We start from the raw sequence: 21,067 nt of genomic DNA on the forward strand, positions 1-21,067 counted from the left end.
AAAGGCAGTCCTAAGAGGAAAGTATATAGCAATACAAGCCTTTCTCAAGAAACAAGAAAGGTCTCAAGGACACAACCTAATCCTACACCTAAAGGAGCTGGAGAAAGAACAGCAAATAAAGCCTAAACCCAGCAGGAGAAGAGAAATAATAAAGATCAGAGCAGAAATCAATGCAATAGAAACTAAAAGAACAGTAGAACAGATCAATGAAACTAGGAGCTGGTTCTTTGACAGAATTAACAAGATTAATAAACCCCTGGCCAGACTTATCAAAAAGAAAAGAGAAAGGACCCAAATCAACAAAATCATGAATGAAAGAGGAGACATCACAACCAACACCAAAGAAATACAAACAATTATAAGAACATATTATGAGCAACTCTATGCCAGCAAATTAGATAACCTGGATGAAATGGATGCATTCCTAGAGATGTATCAACTACTAAAACTGAACCAGGAAGAAATAGAAAACCTGAACAGACCTATAACCACTAAGGAAATTGAAGCAGTCATCAAAAATCTCCCAAAACACAAAAGCCCAGGGCCAGATGGCTTCCCAGGGGAATTCTACCAAACATTGAAAGAAGAATTAATACCCATTCTTCTGAAACTGTTCCAAAAAATAGAAATGGAAGGAAAACTTCCAAACTCATTTTATGAGGCCACCATTACCTTGATCCCCAAACCAGACAAAGACCCCATCAAATAGAAGAATTACAGACCAATATCCCTGATGAACGTGGATGCAAAAATTCTCACCAAAATACTAGCCAATAGGATCCAACAGTACATTAAAAGGATTATTCACCACGACCAAGTGGGATTTATCCCTGGGCTGCAAGGTTGGTTCAACATCGGCAAATCAATCAACGTGATACAATACATTAACAAAAGAAAGAACAAGAATCATATGATCCTCTCAATAGATGCAGAAAAGGCATTTGACAAAGTACAGCATCCTTTCTTGATCAAAACCCTTCAGAGTATAGGGATAGAGGGTACATACCTCAATATCATAAAAGCCATCTATGAAAAACCTACAGCGAATATCATTCTCAATGGGGAAAAACTGAGAGCTTTCCCCCTAAGGTCAGGAACGCATCAGGGATGTCCACTATCACTACTGCTATTCAACATAGTATTAGAAGTCCTAGCCACAGCAATCAGACAACAAAAAGAAATAAAAGGCATCCAAATTGGCAAAGAAGAAGTCAAACTCTCACTCTTTGCAGATGATATGATACTTGATGTGGAAAACCCAAAAGACTCCACCCAAAAACTGCTAGAACTCATACAGGAATTTAGTCAAGTGGCAGGATATAAAATCAATGCACAGAAATCAGTGGCATTCCTATACACCAACAACAAGACAGAAGAAAGAGAAATTAAGGAGTTGATCCCACTTACAATTGCACCCAAAACCATAAGATACCTAGGAATAAATCTAACCAAAGAGGCAAAGGATCTGTACTCAGAAAACTATAAAATACTCATGAAAGAAATTGAAGAAGACACAAAGAAATGAAAAAACGTTCCATGCTCATGGATTGGAAGAACAAATATTGTGAAGATGTCAATGCTACCTAGAGCAATCTACACATTCAATGCAATCCCCATCAAAATACCATCCACTTTTTGAAAGAAATGGAACAAATAATCCTAAAATTTGTATGGAACCAGAAAAGACCCCGAATAGCCAGAGGAATAGCCAGAGGGGGTGGGAGGATGGGTTAGCAAAGCTGGCGGCATCACAATTCCAGACTTCCAGCTCTATTACAAAGCTGTCATCATCAAGACAGTGTGGTACTGGCACAAAAACAGACACATAGATCAATGGAACAGAACAGAGAGCCCAGAAATGGACCCTCAACTCTATGGTCAACTCATCTTTGACAAAGCAGGAAAGAATGTCCAATGGAAAAAAGACAGTGTCTTCAACAAATGGTGTTGGGAAAATTGGACAGCCACATGTAGAAGAATGAAACTGGACCGTTTCCTTACACCACACACAAAAATAGACTCAAAATGGTTGAAAGACCTAAATGTGAGACAGGAGTCCATCAAAATCCTAAAGGAGAACACAGGCAGCAACCTCTTCGACCTCAGCCACAGCAACTTCTTCCTAGAAACATCACCAAAGGCAAGGGAAGCAAGGGCAAAAATGAACTATTGGGACTTCATCAAGATAAAAAGCTTTTGCACAGCAAAAGAAACAGTCAACAAAACCAAAAGACAACCGACAGAATGGGAGAAGATATTTGCAAATGACAGATCAGATAAAGGGCTAGTATCCAAAATCTATAAAGAACTCATCAAACTCAACACCCAAAGAACAAAGAATCCAATCAAGAAATGGGCAGAAGACATGAACAGACATTTTTCCAAAGAAGACATTCAAATGGCCAACAGACACATGAAAAAGTGCTCAACATCGCTTGGCCTCAGGGAAATACAAGTCAAAACCTCAATGAGATACCACCTCACACCAGTCAGAATGGCTAAAATTAACAAGTCAGGAAATGACAGATGTTGGCGGGGATGTGGAGAAAGGGGAACCCTCCTACGCTGTTGGTGGGAATGCAAGCTGGTGCAGCCACTCTGGAAAACAGTATGGAGGTTCCTCAAAAAGTTGAAAATAGAGCTACCATACGATCCAGCAATTGCACTACTGGGTATTTACCCCAAAAATACAAATGTAGGGATCCGAAGGGGTACGTGCACCCCGATGTTTATAGCAGCAATATCCACAATAGCCAAACTGTGGGAAGAGCCAAGATGTCCATCGACAGATGAATGGATAAAGAAGAAGTGGTATATATACACAATGGAATATTATGCAGCCATCAAAAGGAATGAGATCTTGCCATTTGCAACGACGTGGATGGAACTGGAGGGTATTATGCTGAGAGAAATAAACAGAGAAAGACATGTATCATATGACCTCACTGATATGTGGAATTCTTAATCTCAGGAAACAAACTGAGGGTTGCTGGAGTGGGGGGTGGGGTGGGAGGGATGGGGTGACTGGTTGATAGAAACTGGGGAGGGTATGTGCTCTGGTAAGTACTGTGAATTGTGCAAGACTGTTGAATCTCAGATCTGTACCTCTGAAACAAATAATGCAATATATGTTAAGAAATAAAAAAAGAGGAAGATAGCAAGAGGGGAAGAATGAAGGGGGGAAATCGGAGGGGGAGACGAACCATGAGAGACGATGGACTCTGAAAAACAAACTGAGGGTTCTAGAGGGGAGGGGGTTGGGAGGATGGGTTAGCCTGGTGATGGGTATTAAAGAGGGCATGTTCTGCATGGAGCACTGGGTGTTATGCACAAACAATGAATCATGGAACACTATATCTAAAACTAATGATGTAATGTATGGTGATTAACATAACAATAAAAAAATTTAAAAAAAAAAGAAAGCTATCTTACCAAAAATGACACTAAATGTCCTTTCTGAGAATATAATGAAAGAAACCCATTTCATGAGGGTTTCCATTTATACAAGGAGCAATCTTGGCAAAGCAACTGCTCAGATCCAGAAAATATTTAGAACTCCAGTGTCTTTTATTGAATGCTTTAAATAACTCAAAGACCAAATTTAATTAATTTGTATCAAATGCAAAACTGGATATAGCTCTCTTATAATAAATGCAAGTTAGCTAAAAAAACTATGAGATAGGATAGAATTTATTTTTTTTCAATTCTTTGACTTTGTTCAAATAAGAGCCAGCTCATTAAAGGGAATCAGTCTGTCAAATTAGTAGTATTGAATTTGCAACTTAAATTATTTAAAATATGTTGATTTCTTGTGCCTGCCTCCTCGGCTAAATTATGGAGCTTTATTCTTCATTTATTCTACAACATTCTACAAACATTTATGAATTGTCTATTACTTGCGTCTCTGAGAGTGTCTGGTATGATACAGATCCATATTAGTCACATAATAAATGCTTATTGATTCATGAATTAAAATAAAATTTATTCAGTTTCTCTGGATTAAGACTACGTTCCTTGAAGGAAAGAACTGGATCTTGGTCATTGTTGTATCTCCCAAATTAGAAACCTGACAGTAACAGAGTATTTACTGAATTAATGAATGAGTAAAAGGTTGCAGAGAATTAGGAAGTTGCCATGCTCTTGAAGGGTACCATGAAATATGTTAAGTCCAACAAGCAAATAATGCCCATTTCTATGGCAATAATGTGATATTTTATATCTTAAAATTTAAATTAACAACAGAACCCTTATGTCCTGAACACCTATCAGTTCAATTAAATAAAACTAACTATTGTCAAAGTTTTCAGTTTCTGTTCATTTCCTACTGGCTCAAATATGTTGTGGTTCAATACTGTCTGCTAGCAATCGAGCTGATAAACACATTTATGTATTTACATATGTTTCTTTTATTTCCCAAAATTAACTTACTTAATATTCACATTATCAAGAGTCAAAATTTATGCGAACAAAGTTCACAATTATGAAACATGCATTCATGATTTTAGTAGCAGAATTCCTTAAGGCAGGTCTTTAAACATCAATGCTCCACAGAAAGACAATTTTTAAAACGGGTAGAGATAAAATACGGATTTTTAACAAGTGTTTTTTAGAGCATCTGATATCCGTAAGATTTTTGTTTATGTCATTCTTAAAAAAATAAGGAAAAGAAGAAACTAATACAGATATCCTCAGGACATGGGGAGAAATCTAGAGCCATTTATTCTTTCCACTTTAGCTACTCAAAAAGAGAAGTTGCCAATGTCAGTTAAAAATAATGGCCACTGACCACCCATGGAAAGAAAGCAAACAGCTTCGATTGAAGAAGGGCAATGTACTAAATACGGAATTAGATAGTAATTGCAGAACTAATTACCATATTTACAGTCAAACATTAAAGTTGGCAAGAAGATCAAAAGAAGTGATGAGAAGGCAAGCATCCTGGAGTCCTAGTATTTCAAAAACTGAAAATGTAGGAAAGGTGGCCAAAATAAATGTGGAATATGAAGAACTGCATATGTAATCAACATCCCCCAAACCTGTGGAACCGTATATTAAATATAAACAAATTTCAACTTTTGTCAACTTTAAATCTTTGGAACGATTTCAGGAGCCAACATTCAACTTGGAACATTTTTCTTTGCTCCTATGGTGATTATTTTTTTTTTTTTCCCAGATGTTCTTTTAGATTTATTTGGCTCCATTAAGAGTAAAGCTAACATCCCTTTCCCTGCCAACTACTATAATAGTCTCCTTAACCAGTTAAAAACAGGACAGGCAGCAAAATACTTAGATAGGAAAGAAGTGGTGAGGGACGCCGGGGTGGCTCAGTTGGTTTAGCATCGGACTCTTGATTTCGGTTCAGGTTGTGACCTCAGGATCCTGGGATCCAGCCCTGCATCAGGCTCTGTGCTCGGCGGGGAGTCTGCTTGGGATTCTCTCTCCCCCTCTCCTTCTGCCCCTCCCCCACTAGTACCCTCTCCCTCTAAAATATTAAATCTTTAAGAAAAAAAAAAGAAAGGAGTGGCTGCATTCATTTATTTTTCTTTATTTAGTCATGGAAGTCTTTAAAACATCAATTTTTAAAAATCCTTCGAACAGCTTGCAGGTATCTGCAAATGATACACTACTTAAAATAACACATGCCATGTATCTCATGCTTTCAAAAGAATTCTGAGAGCAACATGGGCTCTCTGGTTCTTCATGTTCGACTCTCACAGATTCCCAAAACATTTCAATGAAGTTAGAAATTAACTAGTGTAACACAAGGCAGGGAGTCTTGCCTCCTCATTGTGGCCTCATGGACAGTTCCTGAGAAGACTGCGTTGGCTTTGAATACATCACGCAAACTTAAGTTAAAGTTAAGTAGTCAATTGGTTCAAAGTTTGTTGATGTTGTTGATGTGGGTTGTTTTCCTTTTTAAGGAGTATGTTAGCATTTATATTTTTATTTTCATTATTTTTTTAAAGATTTTATTTACTTATTTGTCAGAGAGAGAGAGAGAGAGCACCAGCGGGAGGAGCTGCAGGCAGAGGGAGAAGCAGGCTCCCCGCTGAGCAGGGAGCCCCATGCAGGACTCGATCCCAGGATCCTGGGATCATGGCCTGAGCCACCCAGGCATCCCTATATTTTTATTTTTGACAGAAATATGTTTTTCAGGCTCTTACAATTATCTTAACAATTTAAATCTTTTTACAAAGTAAAAAAGTGAAAAATTCTGGGGCTAAAGGCCTATAAAATATTATCTCATTTATATTTTAGCTCATGTTATTTTCATTCAGCTAAAATTGAGTGTATTCATCAAGTGTACCACATAGTATATCTGTGATCACTTAATTCTATTGTGTGGAAGAAATGGTTCTATGGTTTCATTTGGGTTAGTAAGCACAGCAGTCTGGATTTTTTTTGGAGGGGGTGATGGGGAGAGGTACCTACAAGTTATTATTAAAACTATGTTGAATAATGGTATTTACATGGTAAATTGAAAGTACTAACAACTTTAAATTTAAATTGGACTTTTTAACCTCATTCAGGAGTTTTATAAACATGTTATAGTGGGTTCAATGATACTTACCTCTAAAATGAAAGTTTTTCTAATACTCAGAACCCAGTGGTTATCAAAAAACTACAGCCATTCCTTGAAAATACACACCTTTCAACAGAAAGTTAAGCATCAACTTGACATTTGAAATTTGCTGGGTGGCCCAAAAGTTGACCACTTCTGAGAAATAATCAAAGGGCAGTGTTTGAATGGTGATACTAATTTGCCAAAGACTCTAAAATACCGTCCTTCCTATACTATGAAATCCGACGTAAGGCAGAGCACCATTTCAATCAAATTCCATTACAATTGATATTAATAACAAGACTCCAAAATTTTCCTAACCTCTTAGACCTCAATGAATATGCAAGTGCTTACATGATAATGTTTTTTTTTTTTTTTAAGATTTTATTTATTTATTTGAGAATGAAAGAGAGTGAGTACATGAGAAGGGGGAGGGTCAGAGGGAGAAGCAGACTCCCCGCCGAGCAGGGAGCCCGATGCGGGACTCGATCCAGGGACTCCAGGATCATGACCTGAGCCGAAGGCAGTCACTTAACCAACTGAGCCACCCAGGCGCCCTTACATGATAATGTTTTTAATAAGTAAATTTGAATTGGATTTTAGGAGTAAGTTGTCAAGCTTGGTCAATACATTCTCTGATAGTGCAATCTCATCTAAATAGTAGAAAGTTAAGGGGCGCCTGGGTGGCTCAGTCAGTTAAGTGCCTGCTTTCAGATCAGGTCATGATCCCAGTGTCCTGGGATCGAGTCCTACATTGAGCCCCACAATGAGCCCCACATCAGGCTCCCTGCTCAGTGGGGAACCTGCTTCTCCCTCTCCCTCTGTCCCTCCCCCCGGCTTCTGCTCTCTCTCTCACTCTCTCAAATAAATAAAATCTTTAAAAATAATAAAATAGGGGCGCTGGGTGGCTCAGTCGTTAAGCATCTGCCTTCAGCTCAGGTCATGGTCCCAGGGTCCTGGGATCGAGCTCCACATCGGGCTCCCTGCTCCGCAGGAGACCTGCTTCTCCCTCTCCCGCTCCACTTGCTTGTGTTCCCTCTCTCGCTGTGTCTCTCTCTGTCAAATAAATAAAATCTTAAAAATAAATAAATAAATAAATAAATAAATAAATAAATAAAAATAAAATAAAAATAATAAAATAAATAGTAGAAAGTTACAAGAAGCAATATGTTAACCTTCCTACTTGGGTATTAATCTAAATAGTTCTAGTAGAAGCCTTTGAGCAAGCCTAATCATAAGTGTGATATAGAAATCTCAGAGTTGAGAACATGTTGATCAGAAAATAGAGACTTGTGTCTGAAGCCAGCACATCTAGGTATTAATATCAGCTAAGCCCTAAACTAATCATATATTATAGGTAGTATAAGTTGCAATAAAGTATTTTGCCAAAGACATTTGCAACTAACAAAATTTGAAAAGATTTTTAATACATAAAATACATAGAACATTATAAATAACCATGTACTGATCACCTAGAATGAAAAGCTAATTATTAACAACTCTTTGCCTTTGTTACAGAATTTATTATTTTTTTTAAACAACACAACCTGAACATCATAGACATGTTGAAGTCTCCTTTGTTGCCCTCACCAGTCCTATTGTCTCCTTCTCATTCCTTAGAATCCTCTGCAAATAAGGATTTGATGTGTGTTCTTCCAGTCCATGTTGTTATATGCCATAAATCATCTTTCTTTCTCTCTCTCATTGCCATGTGATTTAAAAATATGCATATACACATATATTCTATAGTTCTGTACACACTGTGCAAGTTGTGTTTCCTTCCTGGCCCACCTTTTGCTTCTATGATATTTCCATGTAAAAACAACTCTTCTATTTCAAACATCTCTTAAGATACATTTATTAAATAGATCTCAATGTTTATCCATTTTCCTATTGATAATCATATTGGTTGTCATGCAGTTGTTTTGTTTGTTTGTGTCTCTTGGCTAATAAAACATTGCTGCAATGGACATCATTGAATTAAGCCTCTTGACACACATATGGAAGAGTTTTTCTCATACTTAGATTCAGTGTTTTAAACCATGATCCCCAGTAAGAAGCGCGTATATATGCATATAAACATAGATACCCATATACATGTGTGTATATATATATTTTTCCTTACTCAAAATTCTAGATGTTTTACTATGATTTTAGATAAGTAGAATTAAAAACAAATTCTAAGCTCAAAATCATTCTATTTTTCTCTCTCTGCCTTCATTCCAAATTAGGATCTCAAAACCAGAGTATGCCAATAGGACCTGATAAATAGTCTAAGAGCTAATTAAGTTGAGTCTCAAAACCAAGTTAGTATTTTCTGACTTTTTTTTTTTTTAAGTTAAAGAACAAGTAAGGTTATCTGGGTGGGGAAAAAAGGCCAGTCTCCCCACAGAGACCATCACACATAAGCACTATCTATTTGGTTATATAAATTCTGTAATGTAGAAAGTGCCAGAAAGTGCTGATTACCTCTCTATTAGATACTTCCTATCACAAGTTCCTAGGAAAGCAGGAACTGTTGCTTTTCAATGTAGCAGGTGACGAAAGTCACAGAAGTACTAAAACAGTAGGTATGCACAGATGTTCTAAAGAGCACAAGGATGTTTTGGTAAAACTGATTGTTTTTTCTGTGTGATTTCCTTTGAAAAAAATGCTTTAAAAATGTCTCCAGCCTACCGTACTACTAGAGTATCATTTATTCTAGTTTCTCCTTTTAAAACAATAATTTGGATTTAGAAATCAAAGTAATAAAGTTAGTTTCTTATCTCCATATATAGTCACTTAAAGTTCTTTCTTCTTTTTTTTTTTTTTCTTTTTTTCTTTAGTCCCTTAAAATCCCTCAGCAAGGTCCTTGAAATAAATTCCATTTTAGAATGTTCGAGAAAGGAAGCTCAAGAATTAACTGCTAACTCTACCTCTTTCATATTCGCCCAAACTCAAGATAAAATGTGCCATAAGGGGTTAAGCTTCAGAGAAAGGGGAAATGCATATTATCTTACTTTTGACTCTCTGGTACTGTCCTGATTTATGAGTTTCAGAGAGAGCCATTTACCATTGCCACACCTCACCAGGATAAGGGAAATTGGATAGCACTAAGGGAATTTGGGTGAAATTGTATTTGTGGCTTTCTCAATTCATCGTTCGAATTATCTAAATAATGACTTTGAAGTCCCCATCACTTTCTATGTAGAGATGAAACTCAAGTCCTTAACAATAAGAGCAGAGCAGTGCTTCTCAATTCTCTCTGCTGAAGGACCAGCTATCCCCCACATCAATCACAGGCCAAAACTCTTATAAAATATAATAAAATGAATTACCCGAAAAAATAAAATGAAAAAACATACCAAATTAAATCACAATTCTTTATTGGCTTCAACAGATGTAAAATTGCTCTATGGTGCTATAAAAACTTCCAAATGCTGCTCACTCTCTATTTCTGTACCTATCACAGACCTGTCAACAGTTTTTGGACCAGTATGGCTCTAAGAACCACACTTTAAGAAGCCCTGGGTCACGAAACCAAACTGTCTTGCTGGCAAAAAGTTCTCATTCCTTTGACTAAGAGTAATGAGAAATAGCATTCACATTGTTCTTTACATTTGTGTTGAAGGGGACGAGTGAAGAGACAACTTTCCTCAAAAGATTGTCTGAGGAGGTTATTTTTACACTTGTACTGAGCTGTAAAGATGGATTTCCCCACCGATTTTGACCACAGGGTGGAATATACTGACTCTCAACATTTAAGGGGCAAAGGAATCACTTTAGGGAGATTATAAATAATGCTCATTAGGGTCCCAACACCAGAACCTCTGATTCAATAACTTCCTTAATACCTACTATTTCTATATTACTTTCAATCTTTAACACCTTTCGACACTCATATGAGGTCAACATGATTATTCTAGTTCCACAAATGAGAAAATCTGGACTTAGAGTTTCACAATAGAACTTAAACCTTTTAAATTCTAAGTTTAGTATTTTTTTTTCCTTATGTGTGTACATGGGTCTTGAGTCTTAAGAAACCTAAACTGTTGCTAGAGTAGGAGTGGAATTTTTTTTTAATTTATTGCCATTTAAAGTTATTTATCCCCCTAACAATGATTGCCCATCTACAATATAAATGCTTGTGAGGGTGACATAATATACAGCCCCCACTTATGATCCAAATGTTCTTTTCCATACTTGTCCAATCATGCCAGAATATTATTCAGCTTACTGTCTTGGAGTTAAGTCTTCCAAGGAATTACAGATTACTCAATTAATTAACTAATAGAGAACTAAGGCTCTGATAGCTGATTAAAGAAACTACAACTGTTTTCAGACACGAGATCAGTTAGCTTTGTTATAAATGAAATTGCACTGAACCTGGATCACTCAACCTAAATCTAGACATGATTTGGTGATCACTATTTGTGTGATTTGGGGCAAATTATTTACTCTCTCACCTACGAGTTTCCTTACCTATGTTATTCAGGTAATAGTTATAACACACAAGACTCTTATGAAATTAAATTCTTTTTTTAAAGGTGGATGTAAAATTGCCTTCCTTGAGAGCCCTTGTCACTCAGTTCATGATCAATACATATTTTTTATAAAAATGCAATATATTGTGTGTTATATTTTTCCTTTGTTTTTAGGAGTTCCAGGGAGCCTGAACTAGCTCCATAAGGAAAACTTCCTTATAGAATAGGTGACCTATGGTGTAGGGTCTCTCTCCCCCCAGGGGTAGACTTATTTACACTCACTGCAGATAGTGAATAAGAAGCTGGATTACAAGTTGTCTGAAACACTGTAGTATGGAGTCTGGTGGGGTTTGGGGGAGTGGTAGATCAGATGGTTCTAAAAATCTTTTCTTGTTAGGGCTACCATAACAAAGTACTACAAATTGGGTGGCTTAAACAACAGAAATGTATTGCCTCACAGTTCTGGAGGCTAGAAGTCCAAAATCAAAGTGTCAAAAAGGTCGATTCCTTCTCTGGGCTGTAAGGGAAGGATCTATTCTAGACTTGTCTTCCTGGTTTGTTGATGGTGTTTTCCATGTGTCTCTTCACATCGCCTTCCCTCTATGTGTGTCTCTGTGTCCAAATTTCCCCTTATAAGAATAACCAGTCATAATGGGTCAGGGCTCACTCTAATGATCTTAACTAATTACATCTTCAATGACCCTATTTCCAAATAAGATCACATTCAAAGGCACTATGGGTTATGAATTTGGGGGGGGGGGCACACAATTCAATCCATAACATTATGATTCAATGATTAGCATCCTCATGAAACAGAAGACATGAGTCCCGGGTTTTTTCTCATGTCTGCCACTTACTAGCCAAGAAACTGGAATTCTCTCAATTATTATAGGCTTATCTGTAAAATAAGTGAGTTGGAGTAGAAACAAATTAACTCCAAAAAGTGTATTTCATTTCTACAATGTCTATATCTAAGTATGGTGTGGGGATCTCCAAAAGAGCTGCTAAATCCTATAAACTCTGAGTTTAGACAGGCTCTTATCTGGGTCCTCCTCTTTTCCCCAGTATCAAACAGTTGGTAAGAAATTCCTAGTAAGAAACTAGGAAATAGGTCAAATATATTCTCTGCAAAAGCAGTTTCAGCTCATTATGATTAGATTAACTGATAAGGGAAAATAAGTGTATGATGTGTATTATGCCACAACCTTTAATGAAAGAAACATATTCAGACATACATCTATCTCTGGACAGAGAGATAGAAGAGTCACTGACCACCCTGATGGTCAGTTAAGAGAGGAGAACTGAGTGGCAAGGGAAGAACAGTAAGGGAAACATTTTTGCTGTTCTTTTTACATTTTAATCACAGAAACATGTGTTACCTGCTCAAAGAGTAAACAAGTGTTAAAATAGAAAAAAACATTCGTGTGTTGTGCATTTGTTTATTAGCCTTTTACTTTCAAGCCGAGCTATTCTATATTTAAGTCATTCTGTGTTTTGGAGTCTTTATAATAAGTAGGCCTGACTTTTACAGCTTTTGACTTCACAGGAAGCTGTGGGGTTCGGCAAACAAGCTTATGTATTTGTTTCAGTGTGAAAACACATAATGAAAGAAGACTTCATAAGCAGATGTTTCTTAAGAGGCTTTTGCTATACAAATATGACACACTTAATGCACAGAACCAGCTAGTGATCTGCTACCTCTGGCTTCAAAGGACAAGAAACTTAGCAATCAATATTATATTTACTATGGCATTTTTCACCTGAAAAATTTCCACACCCTCTACAGTCGTGACTAAGAAAGACAGTCTTATTTTTTTCTACCCAAAATTTCCAGCTGGCTGCCTCCATGTTTTAGGGACACCAGCAGCTGTACACATTTAGTAAGAGCAGTTACAGCGTATAAACTGGATTTAATTAGCATTTAATTACAAGTTGTCTGAAACACTGTAGTATGGACACACAAGTGCACGTGTGCTGAACTGTTGTTTCTCTAACATCCTACACTGGCTGAGGGATGGGAGGCATCTCCGCAGCTGGAGCAGGTAACAAGACACAGAACCTCAGAGGAAAGCAAGAGTCAAGAATAGGTTTTGAAAGGAAAGGAGACCCAGTGCGCCAATAAACATGGTAGTATTTCCATTTTAAAGATGGAGGAAATCTTGAAGGGTATATATCTGAAGATAACAAGAACTTGAACCTGACATTTCCCATTTAGGTTCTGTATTTTTGTCCTTCACCTATTATGATATTGTAAGTGCATATTTAAGCTACAGCTGTAGAATATAGGGTGCACACATGTAATGCTGTCCTTTTAGCGTCATAAAGTGCCTCACCACTATTTTATGTTAAAATCCTTCTGGGTTCACATGAAATAGTTGATGAATATTATAAAATACTGATTTTAGAGGACTTTCTATAAATAACCACTGTGATTTTAACATCACTGTTCTTTTATATAACCAGAGTAAATAAACGCATGAGCCAACATAAAATTATGGATGTAAATTAAGGGGATGGTTTGATGCTATGCTTGCTTATGTTCCCTAATAGTTGCTTAAATTAATAACTTTGGTTAGATGGAAATAATCTAATGTATGAAAACAGTGAGTACTTAGATTTTTTAAATTATTGAGACATTTCCGTCAATTATGTTTCTTATGGCACAACTATAATGGCTATTTCTCTTCTATTATGTATCATGCATTTTCCCTGTCATCTCTCTCTCTCTCTCTCTCTCTCTCTCTCTCTATCCATGCATCCATCTATCCTCCACTCATTCATTCTAGAATTGTGTTTTGAGTCTTGGCACTGTTCCAAATCCTGTGCTATGGTTACTTTACCAAAAAAGATAAATATGGAACTGATCTCAGTTCCCAAATTAAACCTTAACCTTTACCATATAGCTTTCCTTGGCCACCTCCAAGTGACCTGACCTTCCCTTGAACTCAGGGAGCATTTACTTTCAAAGGACTTTATTTAAGCATTTGATTACAGAGCCCTTTATAGAATGATTTAACTACTCCACCCCATTTTTTCAACAAATGAAGCAAACTATATAGACAGGGTTCTTGCTTGCCTGAATCTTACTCTCTAATGCAGTGTTTTAACACTACATTAACACAGTAGCTGGTAGAAGAGTGTTTTAGGAAGTGACTAATCAACTTATTTCAATAATGATAAATACAAGGACAAGTCCTCCTTTCACCTTCCCCCTCACCCCTTTTGCTTCTTCTTTCTCCTCTTCCTCCTCCTCCTCTCCTCTTCCTCCTTCTTCTTCCTCTTCCTTCTTCTTTTTGTATTTCTATTATCTGCTATAGTGTCAGACATATAGTCAGTGCTTAATAAATGTCCAATAAGCAAATAAATGCAGAAGAGATTAATTACATCTTCTTCCTCATATTCTCCATTACATTTATTTGGGTTATCTTTATAAAAGACGCCTTTGTCAAATGCTTTTTCTCTATCAATTGAGAGGGGCGTATGGTTCTTGTCTCTTCTCTTATTAACGTGTTCTATCACATTGATTGATTTGCGAACGTTGAACCACCCTTGCATCTCAGGGATAAATCCCACCTGGTCGTGGTGGATGATCCTTTTAATGTACTGTTGGATCCTATTAGCTAGGATCTTGTTTAGAATTTTGGCATCCATATTCATCAGGGATATTGGTCTGTAATTCTCCTTTTTGATTGTGTCTTTGTCTGGTTTTGGGATCAAGGTAATGTTGGCCTCATAGAATGAGTTTGGAATTTTTCCTTCTGTTTCAATTTTTCAAACAGCTTCAGGAGAATAGGTATTATTTCTTCTTTGACTATTTGGTAGAACTCCCCTGGAAATCCATCAGGCATTGGACTCTTGTTTTTTGGGAGGTTTTTGATCAATTGCACTACTGGGTATTTACTCCAAAGATACAGATATAGTGAAAAGAAGGGCCACATGCACCCCAATGTTCATAGCAGCAATGTCCACAATAGCCAAACTGTGGAAGGAGCCGAGATGCCCTTCAACAGATGAATGGATAAAGAAGATGTGGTCCATATATACAACGGAATATTACTCAGCCATCAGAAAGGATGAATACCCACCATTTGTATCGACAAGGACAGAACTGGAGGAGATTATGCTAAGTGAAATAAGCCAAACAGAGAAAGACAACTGTCATATGGTTTCACATATAACTGGAACATAAGGAATGGCATGGAGGACATTAGGAGAAGGAAGGGAAAACTTAAGGGGGGGGGGGTAGAATCAGAGGGGGAGATGAACTGTGAGAGACTATGGACTCCAGGAAACAAACTGAGGATTCTAGAGGGGAGGGGGAAGGGGGATGGGTTAGCCTGGTGATGGGTATTAAGGAGGGCACGTTCTGCATGGAGCACTGGGTGTTATACACAAACAATGAATCATGGAACACTACATCAAAAACTAATGATGTAATGTATGGTGACTAACATAACATAATAAAAAAAAAGGCATCTTTGATGGAGCTATTATTTTCAAGAGGCCCATGTCTCAATATATAGAATTATTTCATGGGACTCAAAAGTTTGTAGAATGAATAAATTATTGAATGAATAAGTGAATAAAAAAACTCAGTCATGTGTTTTTCTCACTAACAATTTTGGAACTGTGACACACAGAAAAGCTTTAAAGCTCCATAGATAATTTTTGCTTTTAACCAGTTGGGAGGCAGGTGATAGTGTCAGATACCTGGCACATAATAAGCATTTAATAAATGACAGCTGTAGCCAAAGTCCTGCACAGGGTCACCCTACAAGCGAGGCTCACAATATTTCTGGGAGATGAAACACAACCACAGAAGGATTATGCTTGACATAGAGCTATAGCTTCCAATACTTCAAACTTCCCTAACACCCCACCACACAAACATTAAAAAGTAAGTTCCACAATGACAGAAATTTAGCCTGTTAGATTTACTGCTGATTCTGAAGGGCCTGGCACATGGTCAGTCCTCAATAAACTTTTGTTGAATGAATAAAGAAATAGGCTCCAGGAGTGTGAGAATTGTCCAGTGTATTTAAACATTCCCCTGCTTCCCCTCCCAATACCCACAGATGTTCAAAATCTGAGGTCCCAAACCTGAACTACTAAATAAGAACCTGCATTTTAACATGATTCCCCCAGTGATTCACATGCACCATAAAGTATGAGAAGTGCTGCTATAAATCACATAAATTTTACCTTCCTGTCCCCCTCCACACAACTGATAACACTTCTGAACTGAAACTAACACCACACTCAAGTGTCTAGGGTAGCTCTTGTTTTCTGAGAAAAAGGAGGAATTAGAGTAGAGTTGGATGCTAAGATCTGATCTTTCTCAGTATCTCTTTCCCCAACTCTGTCTCCCCCATTGGCTTCCTCTCCCCTAATGAAATCATCTCATAGAGAGGAGTAACACAGAGTCAACATTTCTACATTGATTTATTTTTTTGAATGTTAAAGAATATGGGGGACCTGGATGCCTCAGTCAGAAAAGCATGTAACTCTTGATCTTGGTGTCATGACTTTGAGCCCCATGTTGGGTGTAGAGATTACTAAAAATAAATAAACTTAAAAAAAGGGGGGGGTATTAGCCTAGGCTAACTGAAAGCAAATAGTTACTCTCTTTATTTGCCTATCTTTCTGCCTTTGGGCCCTCTATGTGATCTTGTTCTTTTTCATGCTTCTCCTGGAAGGAGGAAGACCTCAATATTTACTGAGAATCTGGTGTATGCAGGTGATTAGGTCAGTTTACTCATTTAACCTTTATGCCAACAGGAAACATAACCATGGAAGGGGTGGGGCATACGGTCAGCCATACAGGCAGTCCCCATGAACACAGTCCCCCAAAGCTGCACATTTTCAGCAAAATTTTGAAGGTTCATTATTGTTATAACTACTGATGAGGATATGAAGAAAATATGTTAGAGAAATGAAAAACAAAGGGGCAACTCTGAGACCCAAGGAGAAAATTGTCAAGGAGTATAGGCATTTTTTGATGATCAGCTCCCATTCTAAACAATATCCTAAGTAACCCAAGCTACTTCTCAGCTTCAATCTCCAGCATTTTAAAATTCAGCTATCCCTCCCATCACAAACCTAAGAGAAATTTATTCATTCTCATTTTACAGAACAGGACACTGAGGCTCCAAAGGATTTAGCCTCTTGTCCATGGTTGCAAACATGCTCAGGTTTTCTGATTATGCATAAACCTTTCCATTCTGCCATCATGTCATCTATTGGCGACTCAGCACCGCCTTCCCTCTTCTGTGCTCTTCCTTACATCACAAGGACTGGAAGCCCTAGGGTTACATTCCCATGGGTCTCTGCCAGCAGTATTCAGGCATGGATCCCATAAAGAGAGGCATTTCATGGGATTTGGATGAAAGTAACTGGGATTACTGAGCATCTTGTATTTCTGCAACTTCCTGATTCCATGAAAGTAAGCACAAAAATTGAGAGCCAACAATAGCCTTCTCTGACCTTTGTTTGCCTGCCCAGCACCTCCAAAGACTTTGTAAGCACCTAAATCCTTATATTAAGGCCTTCCTGTTTACATGCCTAGAATAGTTTCTATTTTTCTCACCAACCCCCAACTAAGCCAACCACACAGCCTTCCACTCTTGTCCCCAACCTGCCATTCTATCCTATACATCTTTCTTCATAAAAGCCACCCATATTTACAAATATTTATTTGTTCAGCTTCCCTTATAAATTGAATTATTTCAGGGCAGACATCACAATATAATTTTTATTATCACTATTCCTGCCACATAGTGATGTTTAATTAACAGCAATTGATTGAATGGACCATACTCATACCACTTCCTAATATTTCTTTCCTAAACATCATCTACCTACTTCCAGGATTGGTTCCTTTCAAGAAATGCTGATGCAGAATGGGATCAGAATGGTCCTAAGCACTGAAACTCCAATGTCTTAAAAGATTGAGGGGCAGGGTAGGGGGTACATGAGGAATTCAAGGAAAGCTTTCTCTTGTCTGAAAGCTACCAAAACAACCAGGATACAACATCCTTAGGTCAAGAGAACAGTTTCTGTTGCTAATCTTTAAAAAATTGACTTTGAGTAGACTGAGGGATCCTAATGTTTTATCAAATGTCCTCTTTTATATCCATATCCAAGCTCAGATTCTCCACCTGTTTTCCTTTCCCTTCTAACTATGCATGTTTTTACAGATGTTTCATTATTCTACTTGACTTACATCCAAACCTAGTGGCTTATGCTCTTGTAGAAGGATAATAATCAGGGATATCCATTTATGTTTCCATGATTGTATTTCATTTTTTTTCCTTTCACCATTCTGCCCCACCCTACCCCCAAGTGACAGATGATTCCATACACAAAGCCTCAGTGGAGAGATATAACAGGCAGTCAGTCTGTGATTGTCATGAACTTGCTTCAAAAAGGTCTGATGCGGGAAGGTTGTTCGGTGGCAGATGGTTCATCATTTTCTTGGCAAAGAGATAAGAGCAGTTTGGCACATCTAGGCAGAAGGGACCACCAACAGCCTCGCAAAGTTTGTGTGTCTAAAGTTGGGAGCTGGGGACTTAAATAGCCATGCTAAACAGGTGCTGACCATCTATGAATGCCTTTGTAGGTAAATAACTTAACGAACAGAGGAGTTTCCCACCAAGAGTTGGATGGATAGCCTGTTAGATTCTACAATCTCAGCACACCCTGAAACAGAATTAAATTGCATTTCCCTTCACCGTAAAATGGTCTTTTGAATCAGAAATAAAATCAATTTACAGCAATAAAAAAATTATGTTTCATACACCCTGAATTCGTGGATTGAGATTCACACCTGCTATAAAATCAAGAAGTCAGGCTATTACTTAAAGAAACACTCTATACTCTAACTCTGAGTCCAAAGTCACCTGATTATGGGCTTTACCACCATTCCCCCCTCAGTAAGAAACAAGGAGTGGCTTAATCCTTGGTTGTCGCAGCTTGACTAGCACTGAAAGGAAATAACAATTATGTGTAGCAACAGAGGGTCTCTTTATTTAAATGGAACAAATACAAACAGAAGTCAAAATCTATCATAGAGGAAAAAGAATCAAGTCAAACTTCTGCTATCAGTCAATGAACTGCCACATTCAAAAAAAAAAAAAAAAAGAAGAGTTCACAGCCTATGCATGAACATAATGGCTATCACTCAAATAGTGCTTGCTATGTGTTGAGTGCTGTTTTACGTTATTCAGCACACATACTCCGGTTTCTCTTCAAAACGCATAAATCTTTCGCCTTTTACATTATTCAGCACACACAAGCATTACCACATGCCTAAGAAGTAGGTTAATTATTAGTCCCATTTTATAGATGAAGATACTGAGATACATGGGAGTTATGTCACTTGCCCGAGGTCATATTGATGATAAGCAGCAACTTTGAGATTCGAACAGTCAGTCTAGTTACAGGATCCAGCTTGACCATCACACAATGCTGCCTTTGCCCACAAAAGCGCAAATATATGAATGAAATAAACCCCAAAGGAAGAGATTATTAGGTCCACTCCCTTTATTTTAAAGAAGGGTAAATAGTAGCAAAGAGGATAAAGAAACTTGCTGAGTGTCAAATAGCTCAGCCAATCACTCATCTTTGTTTTTTATGACAAACAATATTCATCAATCAAATTAATATTGCTTTTAATGTTTCTCAAATGGCAAACCGAAATTTTAAAACTCAGCTTTTTACAGCCTTCCAGGAATTTCACCTCAACTGTTCTAAAGCTGACATGAGACCTAACTGACAGGATGCCAAGTGGTCTTAGAGGCCAGGTAATGCACCTTGATGGATCATCTCTGGGCGTCTGGGAAGCAAGACTGTGCCAGGAAGCCACTTAACTGAACAGTGGAGAAAGGGAACCCATGGGACTTTAGTGTGGTCATTTAAAAATCAGAGAGTTTGATGCTGAGCAATTTTTTCTCTACACTTATTGAAATGCCTAGGATTAGAAATCTTTACTTTGGAAACGTGATCTTAATGCTCCTCCATTTATGCTCCATCAATTTCAAAATAAGATTCCCATGGAAAACCCCTCACCCCTAAAAGAGCAACGTGATCATTCTGATTCTCCCTTGCCCTTTAGCGAGGACTAGCATATAATTGGACCATGTCCCTGGAATGACCAGAGTCCCCAGGATGAAGTATTATTAAAGAAAATAAGACCCACTTCCATCTCCTGAAAGAGAATGATCTAACTGTGGGAAGATTTTAAAAAATCCATCGTGGAAGCAAGATGTTGCAATAAGAAATCTGTATTATTTAGATCACTGGGCATTCAGTGACCTACCATCTTAATCCTCTTTGCTCTGGTTGTGTTGACACACCCTGTCATTGATAAGCTCAGACCTCCATTATGACAAACTGCTGAAATCTGAATCAGATGATATTAGGAAAAAAATAGTCATGGGTTTCTAACCTTTTCAACCCTTATTTCTATTTTCATCATAAGAATACTTTCACTGCCTGTACCAAAAGAGATGATGATGAATATGAGGAATCTGTCAACTTACAAAGATATGCTAAGAGTGAAAATAGAAGCAAGTAATTGAACTTGTGCTGAGAAGGCCATTAACAAAGCCCAAAAAACAAAGTAATTTAAGAAAGACCTAACCTGAGCAACTGTGACACGGTAAGAAGGGAAAACAAAACAAGACAAAAAAAGTAAAACAAACAAAAGAAACCCTCCTACCACCAGAATGCTGAGTTGCTTTAAGTTAAGGGGGAAAAAAGTGCTCTGCAAATGGAATGCATCACTATTGTGCTTATCGGGGTCCTCTTTATTAAATTAGAAAAGAAGCAACAGATTTGGAAAATTAAAGTGTAGGACTCAGAAGAAACTCGTTCAAGTTTTTAGACACTTACTTGAATTCTAATGTTCTCTTTAATAAATTCATTAAGTTTTAATGATTCCAACAAAATAATGGAATCATTAGTATTACCCAGAAAGACTCTAAACGGGAGACATGAACTCAAGACCAACCCAGTTGGATTAAATCTCTTTTCATTTTCCCTT

At 37.5% G+C, this 21,067-nt stretch overlaps 1 protein-coding gene across 7 annotated transcripts in view; it reads right to left on the reverse strand.

Annotated features, from left to right (window-relative positions):
- ZNF385D (zinc finger protein 385D) overlaps window positions 1–21,067 on the reverse strand; it is an 891,953-nt gene that overhangs the window by 205,677 nt on the left and 665,209 nt on the right. The gene's annotated exons all lie outside the window — the stretch shown is intronic.

The sequence above is a fragment of the Halichoerus grypus genome, chromosome 1 (assembly GCF_964656455.1).
Source record: "Halichoerus grypus chromosome 1, mHalGry1.hap1.1, whole genome shotgun sequence".
Lineage (NCBI taxonomy): Eukaryota > Metazoa > Chordata > Mammalia > Carnivora > Phocidae > Halichoerus > Halichoerus grypus.